Raw genomic sequence first — 12,526 nt, forward strand, 5'->3', positions numbered from 1 at the left:
GGCTGGAATTTCAACAACAACTCCTATTATGAAAGATGAGAAAGCTCAACTAGAGGACAAGGAAAAAATAAATCATGGCTGAGGTGCAGCAAATCCCAAGTACAATGATATAATTGTCAAAAGTTTGGGCATTATTGTTGTCTAATTTCTAATGCTATTGGTTTCAATGTACAAGCGTATAGAACAAGTAATAGAATGATAAGTATTCAAGATCATCTCCACAAGGATTGATGTTATAGGAATTGCTACAACAAAATTGTCAGTGCAATTTTAGATTAATTATAAAAGAACAATTAATAAGCTTGATTTCCTAAAGTTAAGAAGAACTTGATACTTAAACACAAGAGACTAATCAATGAGAATGGAGTGGTTGAGTGGTTAAACTCACTTAATGGTTTTGACTATATTCCTAATCTTTGGTTCGGTTACTACAACATCTGCTACAACATCGGACAAAATCCTTATGTACCTTCAGCTGTTGTTTATTGGATATCTTATATTAAGATGCAACTTAACAGTGACCAATTGTTATGCTAACATAAGATATAACATTATACGCCTAGGTTCAAATAACCCTATAAGGTGAATCCCTATCTCTAGTTTATCACAAATCTTAGATTAAGCATGACCCTTTTCGAATCAAGGTAAACTCAACTCAGGAAACCTAATCTAAAACCAAGTATTGCTTTGATATGTTCCACTAAGTCATGTCTTTTTAAGGCTCTTTCTTAGCTAGTATCACTAAATAGGTGGTCAACCGAAAGGGTGAATTGAAATAAGTATTATCAAAACAACGTACTATAGCAAACATGCAGCAATGCTAAATATCAGTCAATTAACTATCAAGATTGTTTATCACTCAACCATAAATAAATTTAGTTCATAATTTGCGATAAAATAAAAACCAAAAGAGTTTAAGCCTTCTAACAAATTATTATAACAAGATAAAAACAAAAGAACAAGAACAAGAGTTGAAATCCGCTCGATGTTCTTCTTGAATATGTTGTTGCCGTCCTCAATTCTCTCTCTTGATCTTAGTTATTTTTTTTTTCTTTTATTGTTTCTCTCTCTTCTTTTCTAATGGTTGCCCCCCCTTTTCGTTGTAACGTGCTCCTTTTATAAGTCGAAATTAGGGTTACCAGAAACGTATGTTAGTGAATCTCTTATTTTTGGAAACTTTAAATTGCAATCTTTTATTTAACGAGCGAAATCTCATTTATCGTTGTTCTAGTCGTTGCTGCAGCAACAGTGCTACGACATATTACTCTAGCATCTTCATTATTCCAGACTTCCTTTAATTCCATTGCATCTAAATTCTTTTATAATTTTGCACGCCTGTTGCTGCACTGGTCCACCCATGAGATGTAAGCTTCTTGGTCACCTACAATTATGCACGTAATTAGAGAACACAATAATCTAAAAATACATTAATTTTATTGAAATTAAACTTAAATGACTACTAATGCAGAATTTAACTAAAATACAATGAAAACATATAATTTACTCTCTAAGTAATGTTGATTTAAGCACAAAAGCATCATAACAACTCTCATTTCATAGAGTTACCACACCCCCAAACTTAACCCATTACTTGTCCTTAAGTAATATCAACAAACCTAACCATTAAAACACACAATCATCCAATGAACAAACAGATAAGCTCTATCATCTAGATTGTTTTGATTTATCAACAACCCTCAGATTTCTTCCACCTCATATACGATTACTAATAACAGACCCGGTTCTAAACTTAGGTTTCATTCTGTGCTGTGTGTGTGTGTGCATTCTGGTCAAATTTCGTAGTTGCTGCAGCAATACTTAATTGCTTAATACATCTCAAATATAAAAGGGAAATATCATTCGTACACGCTAAATTTGCGCTTTTATAAAAAATACTACAACTCTTTAAGGGTGTATCAATCGTCCACCCTAAATTGACAAAAGTTATCTACCGACCACTAAACCATTAGCTGTCGTTTGAAAGTTAACAGAACTATAGCAAATTGACGATTTTACCCTTGAAAATGATCGCCTGTATCCCGTTAAAATCACTTATTATCATTTATATACTCTTAAATTATCACTTGTATCATATGAAAATACCAAATTACCCTTCTGACGTCATCATATTTAAATGGTAACTAATAGTTTGGTGGACGGCATATACATTTTGTCAATTTAGGATGGACGATTGATATACCCTTAAAGTATTGTAGTAAATTTGATAACGGAGTAAATTAAGGGTATACGATTGATAATTTCCCAATATAAAAGAATAAAGACATTTTTATTCATGGGGGAAACATAAGTTATAAAGACTACAAACTGTTGTTTTTTTTTCACTTTAGTGCGACATCAATTTTTCATATGAATATCTATCAGGGGTACTGATGACATCTAATTAATTCATCAATGCACAACTTAGAGTTGCTGCAGTAGTAGCATTGAAGATGCTATTGCAGTGATCTTTATCTATGGACACCTTTTACTCAAGGCAGTACATGAGGCTCATGAATAGACCTGGCTACTCAACATCCTAAATAGAGTACAAAAAAGATTTTTTTTAAAGTCAAATATATAGCATTCTTGCTACAACAATGATCATAACTCTTACTGCTTTTTTACTCAAGTCTACATGTGGGGTACACACACAACTCTGGTTACTCAGCAGCTGAGCCATTGGAGCAGAATTTATTCCATGTCAACACGTTTCTAAATTCCCCTAAACTTGAACTATTTTCTATCCATTATTCAACTAAGTCTTGCTACAACAAACTCACGAAATTCAACCAAAAAGAATTGTTAAGGCAAACTTAATCTTTGTCCACAACTGTCTCTAATTGAAGGTAACCTATTATTCATCACCAAATCATCTTCATTGGACGTTCTTTAATAAAAAACAACTACCAAATAACAGAGCTACACACTTAATCACACACATTCAAATTTTTTTTATCACTGAAAATTTTTCACACACCACACATTCACTCTTACATAAAAAATAAACTAAATTACATGCATACTCTTTAACACACTTAGAACATACTTATAACACAATTAGAAAACACTTAGAATATAATTCCCCCCCCCCCCCAAACTTAAGAGGTGTTGTGTCCTCACAAACACATAATCTAAACTAAAAACATGCAGGTAGATATTTGAAAGTAAAATTGCTAATAAACAAAAGAAAATATAAACAAGAAAAGAAAAGAAAATAAAAAATTTAGAAATTGGAAAAGAATAGGCTGGCAGAAGGTACTCCCCTATTATTAGAGGGCTATATTGCAGCACTGGTTGAGCAAAATCACTGCTTTTGGGCTTCACTTCGGGCACTCTTCCTTGGTGGGATCCGTGTGGCAACAACTGATTTCTTCTTCTTCCTGCCTGGATTAGTTGGTATGGTACCAATAGCTTCTTGAAGTGTGGGCTGATCAGACTTTGCTTTCTTAAATTCTGGTTCTTTTAATGCTTGCACTACTGTAGCATCTCAATAGGGTTATGCCCCTTTATGTTTGGTGGATGCCTTTGAGTTTGGCTAGGAGATTTTATGGGTAGGTCCTGAGTAGTTGTTGCTGGAAGAGTTGCTGTAGTAATTTCCTTAGACGTGATTTCAACAATAATGTCTAGCAAACTCTTCTTTGCCTCAGCAGTTCTTGTAGCCCTAATGGCAGTTGCTTCAATTTTTGCATCAATAGCATCTTGATCTTCTTCTGAGTCTTCATCAATTAAGACTTTTTCCTTGCCTTTGCTTGGAAATATTAGAACTGAGGGCTCATCATCTTGCTCGTTCTCTGTCTCTTCTTCCTTATTTTTGATGATGTGCTTCCCTTTTCATTTAGGAGGCACCATTGGAGGTGTCTCATCCTACTCCTCTGTTGATTCTGTTACCCTAAAGGGCTACACATAATGTAATTTTGATGATAACAAACATGTGTCTTAAGTGATTTGATAAATATTGTATTTTACATTTTCACTAGTTCTTGAAGGATAATATTTATGCAAGTGAAATCAAGTTTAAGACACTCAACGGACAACGACTCGATCAAGAATAAAGTTTAGATCTCAACAGACTCATTATTGCGACAATTCCTGTAAAGCTTGAATGATTTAAAATATGCATGGTTTAGCATTTGAGAAGCTCAAGATTTTGTTTAATAAATCATCATTTTTCATAAACCAATGGTTTTGCAATTATAAGCTAAGTATTTTATGAAATTACTTATTTTTTCAAGATGTGGACTAAAAGAAATTTTTTTGTAATCTTTGATTTTAATAAGTATTTTTTTGAATTCTGGATTTGGACCTACTTGCAAACATTTGAAACATTTTAGGTCATATTCTAATTTATAAAAGTTTTGGGGTAGTGTAACTATTAAAAATAGACAAAGAGTTAGCGGCTAGCTGCTTGAGAAAAATTTCAAATTCTCAAATTTTGGATTAAAGTGAAAAAGTTTTTAGAACTTTGAAATAACTAAGTATTATGTCAAAATTCTAAATATGACTCTTTGAAATATTTTAAAAAGTTTTGGGCCATATCATAATTTTAAAAAGTTTTGGCCATATCATAATTTTAAAAAGTTTTGAGAATAACAAGCATTATTTATAATTTCTAAAATTGGACGTTTCTGTAAAGTTTTATGATATTTTGGGCTCGAGTACAATTGCAAAAGTTTCGACAAAAAATATAATTTTAGTAAACAGTTTACTGTAGTATCACTGTAGCAAAATTCAAATTTTAATGGTAACTTTCACTGTATTGAAGAAGTGAGCCGGCTAATTAAGAGGCTAACCACTTGCTTGCTGGAATTTGCCTATAACGGTTAGTTTTTGGGCCGACACTTTTCACTTCTATTCCCTTTCTAGAGACTCTATGGTCTAGGATTATTCCTTCTTGTACCATAAAATGACACTTTTCCCAATTCAGCACTAAATTTATCTTTTTACATCTTTTAAGCACATTTTATAGATTATGCAAACAATCATCATAGGTCTCCCCGTATTTGCTCGACCTTATCTTAAAAAATGGACATCATACACCTCTGGAAAGTTGCTGGAGCATTGCACAAACTGAACGACATCCTTCTAAAAGTAAAAGTTCCATATGGACAAGTGAATGTTGTCTTCTCCTGATCCTTTGGTACTATAGCAATCTAGTTGTAGCCTAAGTATCTATCCAAGAAACAATAGTATTCTTTTTCAGCAAGTCTGTCCAGTATCTGATCTATGAAAGGCAGTGGGTATTGAGGTTATGGGGCCCCAACAATTCTTCTGTACGCTTGTGGGTGTAACATCCTTTTATGTAATTCCATTAAGGTACAATAAGGTTAGCTAGGGCGTAACTGGCCAGCTCGTTGGCATAAGTACAAATGTGTGCAGCCCCTCATGTCCATCCACCGGTTAGTATGGGGCTCTACGCTTAGGGATGGCAAATATCCAATTATGGATGGATAATATCCATCCAAACACAAATCCATAATTATCCATAATGGATATATCCATATCCATATCCAGTATTTAATATTGGACATGGATATGGATTTTATCCATATAACTATGGAGATCCATGGATATTTTATTTTTATTATATAAAAATAATAATATAAAATAGTTAAAATTCCAATATTAAATTTGGATATTAAACTATTTATATTAGTAATAATATATATATATATATATAAAATAAAATGGCGGTCCAGTGGTCGGTGGCGGCGGTCCGGCAACTTTCCGGCGAATTCCGGCGGAGGTTTGGCGACCTTCCGGCGAATTCCGGCGGAGGTTCGACGACCTTCCGGCGAAGCCGACGGTGGTCCGGCGACATTTCGACGATGTCCGATGATGATGGAAGTGACTTTGAAGATGAAGGCATTGAAATGATTGCTAGAAAGTTTAGAAGGATCTTTAAGAATCAAGTAAAGAGAAGAAACTTTAAAGATCTCATAAGAGAAAACCTTAAGGTGGAGAAAGAGAAAAAGGAGGCAATTGTTTATTTTGAATGCAAAAAGCGTGGCCATATAAGATTGGAGTGTCCATTTCTCAACAAACTCGAGAAAAAAGCCATGGTGGTTACTTGGGATGATAGCGATGAAGAATCGAGTGATGAATAAGATTCGCAAGAAGTGTAAGGTAATAGGAGATGATGAACTTGATGAGGTAAATGATCTTCCTACTTATGATGAGTTATATGATGCTTTTAAAGAATTGTACAATGAATTGATGAAAGTTGGTAAAGAGAATGCATGTCTAAAAAAGAAAACGGTAGTGCTCACAAATGAAAATGAATCTTTGAGTGCAAAGATTAGTTGCCTGGAATTAGAAAATAAAACATTGGATCATAGAGTTGCATTATCAAATGAGAAATTTAACACTTTACATGAACATATAGAATCACATGTAGATGATTTGAAAATGGAAAATGAGATACTCAAGAAAAAGAATATTGAACTTAGTGATGTTGTCTTAAAATTTACAAATGGGCAAAAGATGTTAGATAACTTGCTTAATTTACAAAAATGTGTATTTGACAAAGGAGGCATTGGCTATAAGCCAAATTTGAAACAAAAGTATTATAATAATTACTTTGTAGAGAGTACTTACATTAACAATCAAGTTGTATGCCACCATTGCAATCAAGATGGTCACATGAAGAATAGATGTCCAGTTAAAAGAAATGCATATTATGGAGCAAAATGTATTTGGGTTCCAAAAGGAATCATTGCTAACACTCAAAGACCCAAGAATAGTTGGGTACCAAAAGACAACTTGAATATTTTTTTGTAGGTAACATAATCAAGAAATGGTGGAGAGTTCCTTGATGAAAGCTTGTGAGGATAATCACTTGAATATGATTTAATTGTTTTGGTAACAATTCTTGCCATATTGATTTTGTTGAATGAAGCATGCTTGTATGTTTACATAATTAAATTATTATTGTATGTAATCATGATGCATGGATAAATATATATGATGGCTTATCTTAATAGTTATGTTGATTTTGATGATTTATATATTGTCATTATGTACTTATGCTTTATTTAAATTTTGATGATAAAGAATGTGCTTTGATAATTACATTGTATTTGATGAAGTTTAATCTTATGCAATCTATGATTAGTGAATGGATGCATTTTTTTTTACTTAATCGATTTATTGTTGAATGTATTGCTTGTTTTAAATGATATCGAAAGGGGGAAAAATACATATACTTCGAGAATTTTAAGCATATAAGATTTTTTAAATTATATTGAAATGTCATATTAGATATTTGATGAGTTAAATTGTCTTGATTTCTAAAATGTGATTAGTAATTATGGAGCTTGGATAGTTGATAATATGTTCATATAACTTTTGCATGCCAATTTGGTAAACAAATCAAAACTTATTTGCGAAGAATAATTTTCAAAACTTTGGCATAACTTGGGATGATGAAATTTATTAATATCTCTAATCATGTTATGAATACTATTAAAATTGATTTCTTGATGATTTTGATGATTGACGATTATATGTGTGTTGTTTGATGAATTGATGGAGTTGTTGGTTTGTTATAATTGTTTAAGCTTATATGAAAGTCTTTTTAATCATGTTGTGTATTTGAGAATTTGTTCATTTTTAAGGGGAGACTCTGCCGAAATTTTTGCTTGCACAAAATGGGTAATATCTTCATCAAATTATTTTTGATGATCTTGTTTTGATTGTATCTATCTATCTTTTCTTTTTTTATGATGAAGGGGGAGATAAATATGATATATTTTTAGATAAAATCATTTTGGTTAAATTTTAAATTGATTATATATTTAGGGGGAGCATACAATATGATTGGGATAATATTTATTTTGAACTTTTTGTTGTCCAAAGAGGGAGACAAAATAATATATCATTTCGATGTTGTTAAAAGGAGGAGAATAATATTCACTTTGAGTATTGTTTTGATGATTGATATGTGATTATAGTGATGATTTTGAGATATGATGATGATTTGATTACATGGTTTTTATATGATGATTTTATGTTATGAGTTGTTGATTTGGTAATTGATGGAATGATAGTTCATGATTATTTTATGGTTAATTGGATGTTTGGTTATTATATGTTTTTTTATTAACCATTGACATATTATCAGTGTTAACATGAATTTCTAGTAATTTTGATGATGAAGGGGGAGAAATCATGTATTTTGAATACAGAGACATATAATACATATTTTGATCTTGAAGTATTTGTACATGGTTTTAAAATATTAAAGGGGAGTTTACAAATTGTTATAGACTATATATTCAGTGGGAGTTTTGTTTTAAATTTGATTTATATGTGGAATCATATATGTTATGAATTAAGGGGAGTATAAGTGTCAAAATACATAAGATGTTTGTCATCATAAAAAAGGGGGAGATTGTTAACCTAAAGGGTTATGCATAATGTAATTTTGATGATAACAAATATGTGTTTTAAGTAATTTAATAAATATTGTATTTCACATTTTCACTAGTTTTTTAAAGATAATATTTATGCAAATGAATCAAGTGAAATCAAATTCAAGACACTCAACGGATAAAGGCGAAATTAAGAATAAAGTTTAAAGCTCAACGGACAAATTATTGCGACAAATTCTTGTAAAACCGGTATGATTTAATTGATGCATGATTTAGCATTTGAGAACCTCAAAAGTTTCTTTAAATAACTAGTTTTCATAAATTAAAAAGTTTTATATTTATAAGATAAAGTATTTTGTGGATTTGATTAATTTGGACTAAAATGAAAAGTTTTACAATCTTTGAATTTAATAAGTATTATCTTGAATTTTGAAGTTGGACCTATTTGCAAGCCATTGAAACGTTTTGGGCCATACTATAATTTATGAAAGTTTGAGGACCTGAATGTAATCCAAACATTTGAAATCCAAAATTGGACGTGAGCAGCTAACTGCCTAAGGAAAATCTCATATTTTCAAATTTTGGATTAAATTGAAAGGATTTGAGAACTTTGATATTTATGAATATTTTGTTAAATTTTGAAAAGGATGTGTTTGAAAACTATTATTATATGTTTGGCTATAGCATAATTTCAAAAATTTTTAAGAATGACAGGTATTATTTAGAAATTTTGAAATTGGACCGTTTTGTAAAATTTTATGACTTTTTGGGCCATAGTATAATTACAGTAAGTTTTGGGTAAAAATATAATTTTGTTAACAGTATTATTGTAGCAAATTTCAAATTTAACGGTAACTTTATTGTACTGGAGTGGCTAGCCAGCCAAATTAAGCGGCTAACCGTTTGAGCGCTGGAATTTGACATTAACGGCTAGTTTTTGAGGTTTAACTATAAAAACTCAACTTCAACATCATTTTGAAGACCAATGCAAGCATAAATAAGATCATATAACACATCTTGAGTTTTCATTTCGCAAATCATCATTTAGTGAATCATTATTGTGCTATTATTTGCATATCCACTATTAAAAAAAGTTTATGTTGTAATTTTCATTTCTCATCAAATTGTGAGTGTGTAAGTGTGAAAAATTCTTGGGGAGATAATCTCTTGATTGTAAAGGTCCATCAACACCTTGGAATTCAATTGTAAAGAACTTGAAGTTTTGGGAGGCTTGGATAGTGAAATCCTCAAGCCGGGTGAGCTTGGAGGCGTGGACGTAGGCGGAGATTGCAAAACCACGTAAAAATCCTTGTGTTTGTTTTCTCTTCCCTTACTCTCTTATTATTGTGCTTTATTAAATTTATTGTTTTGGATTCCATTAAGGCATTAGATTAAATTATTGTGTGGTTTACTTAACTTAAATTTTAAAATCCTAATTCACCCCCTCTTGGGTTGCCTAGTTAGTATTTCAGTGGGAAGTGATCATTTCTTGTGGCTTTGTTTAACTTCCTATAATCCATGCAGACTCCCCATCCAGTAACTGTTCTTGTAGGAATGAATTTATTTTTCTTATTTGCTACAACAGTCACTCCACCTTTCTTTAGAACACGTTGTACTGGATTCACCCAAGAGCTGTCAGATATTGGGTAAATAATTCTAGCATCAAGCCATTTAATGATCTCCTTCTTCACAACTTCCTTCATGATGAGATTCAGTCTTTTCTGTTGCTCTACCGAGTTACTGTAGCAATCTTCTAGAAGAATCTTCTGCATGCATATGGATGAGTTGATTCCCTTAATATCTGTCGTGGTCCATCCAATGGCCTTCTTGTATCTCCCCAATACACCCACCAAACTCTTCTCTTAATTTGTATTTAAAGAAGATGAAATTATTACAGGTAATGTGTTATTGTCACCAAAATAAATATATTTTAAATGTGAAGGTAGAAGTTTTAATTCTAAAACATGAGGTAATTCAATAAATGGTACAACAGGTTTCACTTCCCTGTTTGAAAGATCTAAAGACTCAAAACGTCTGTCAGTCCTCACAAGTTGCTTCTCTTTTAACCAAGCTATATGTGCTGCTACAACATTTTTATTTTCAAGTTCTTTAAATGTGGCAGCCTTGATCTCTTCCTTGCGGCAATAATTATTTAAGTTATCCATGACAGCAAGCTCCACAGCACTGACAAAATGGCAATTTTCTTGGACTTCGTTAGACTCAATTCTTCTCTTTAGTAACCTAACTGGAGTTTGAACATCTTTTCTAGATCACAAGTTGATCACCTTATTATATTTTTTTTTCCTCTCTTCTTGTATCTTCTGTATTGCTAGGCAAACTGTCCCGAGGTCTGTTACTTAATGATGTAGCAAGTTGTCCAATTTAATTTTCTAAATTTCTTAATGACATAGCCTGACTTTGGAAAACTGCTTCATTCTTCACAATATACTCTTTAATCAGAATTTTAACATAACTGAATTGATCATTACTACTATTTCCTTACCCTTGATTTTGCTGGTGAAAACCAGATGGCTAAGCAGGTCTGTTTTGTCCACTAGATGTTGTAGCATGCTGATTCTGATTGCTCCAAAAATAGTTTGGGTGCTATCTCCATCTAGGGTTATAGGATTTTGAATATGGATTGCTCTGATTTGGTCTATTGAAATTGCCTAAATAATTGACTGAAGCTGGATTCCCAAGACAATTATCATATAGATGCCCCTCTCCACAATAAATACAAGAGACCTCAGTAACTTGATTGACAGTTACTGGAGCAGTAGTTATAGCCTTTACCATATTTGTCAATGAGGTTACATGGGCTGACAATGCTGTAAATTCATCCACATTGTGTACTCCTACTGCTCCTCTTACTACAGTTTGTCTAGTTGATGGCCGCTGATAGTTGTTATTAGCAATTCTCTCTAAAATTTCATAAGCTTCATTGTAAGATTTAGACAATAAAGCCCCATTTGCTGCAGCATCTACCATTAATCTAGTGCTTGGGTTCAATCTATTGTAGAAAGTTTCCAATTGTATGCAATAGGGAATACCATAATGAGGACATCTCCTGAGTAACTCCTTGAATCTTTCCCATGAATCATACAATCTTTCATCTTTGAGTTGATGAAAAGATGTAATTTCATTCCTCAACTTTGCATTCTTGGTCGGGGGAAAATATTTCATTAAAAATTTATCATCCAAATCATTCCATATTGTGATAGAATCTGGTGGCAAAGAATTCAACCATGCCCTTGCTCGATCTTTTAAAGAAAACAAGAAAAGTCTGAGCATTAATACTTCCTGCGATGCTCTAGTAATTTTAAAAGCATCACTCATCTCCTAAAACATTTTAAAGTGAAGATGAGGATCTTTTAACGGCAATCCATTGAATTGCCCCACTATTTGCAATATTTGAAAAATAACTGGTTTGAGTTCGAAATTGACAACTTGCACCTCAGGTATAACTATTCCAGGTTGTATAGCTTGAAGGGTCAACATAGTATAGTCTTTAATGGCTCTACCTCTATCATCTGCCATGTAGATAATATTGTTGTTCCCTATTTGTCCCTGAATGTTTTGCCCATTCTGACCTTCTTGATCATTAACTGGTTGTATGTCTGCTTACGGGTTCAAGTTTCCCATATTTTGCAAATCATCTATGTTTGCAACAACTCTTAAATTTCTATTCTCTTTCCATAATCTCCTTGTAGTTCTTTCAATCTCTGGATCAAATGGGTATTTAATAGGTTTGTATTTGCGCATGTAAGGGTTTTTAGAGCAATTCTGCAAATACAGTAAACAAAACGAAAATTAAAATTTTGCACCAATTAAAATTGAATTCACATATCACAATAAGCACAAATCCCTAGGAACGGTGCCAAAACTTGTTGTCTAATTGCTAACACTATTGGTGTCAATGTGTAAGTGTACACAACAAGTAATATAATGATAAGTATTCAAGATCGTCTCCACATGGATTGATGTTATAGGAATTGCTACAGTAAACTTGTCAGTGCAATTTTAGATTAATTATAAAAGAACAATTAATAAGCTTGATTTCCTAAAATTAATGAGGCAATAATTAAGAAGAATTTGATACTTAAACACAAGAGACTAATTAATGAGAATGGAGTGGTTAAACTCACTTAATGGTTTTG

At 32.2% G+C, this 12,526-nt stretch overlaps 1 non-coding gene across 1 annotated transcript; it reads left to right on the top strand.

The window, feature by feature from the left end:
* The first annotated feature begins 11,415 nt into the window (after positions 1–11,415).
* On the top strand, positions 11,416–11,522 carry LOC112496302 (small nucleolar RNA R71). Its single transcript, XR_003062816.2, has one exon. It is a non-coding gene; the product is annotated as a small nucleolar RNA R71 (small nucleolar RNA).
* The last annotated feature ends 1,004 nt before the right edge of the window (positions 11,523–12,526 follow it).

Source organism: Citrus sinensis, chromosome 3 (assembly GCF_022201045.2).
Source record: "Citrus sinensis cultivar Valencia sweet orange chromosome 3, DVS_A1.0, whole genome shotgun sequence".
NCBI classification, from domain to species: Eukaryota; Viridiplantae; Streptophyta; class Magnoliopsida; order Sapindales; family Rutaceae; genus Citrus; species Citrus sinensis.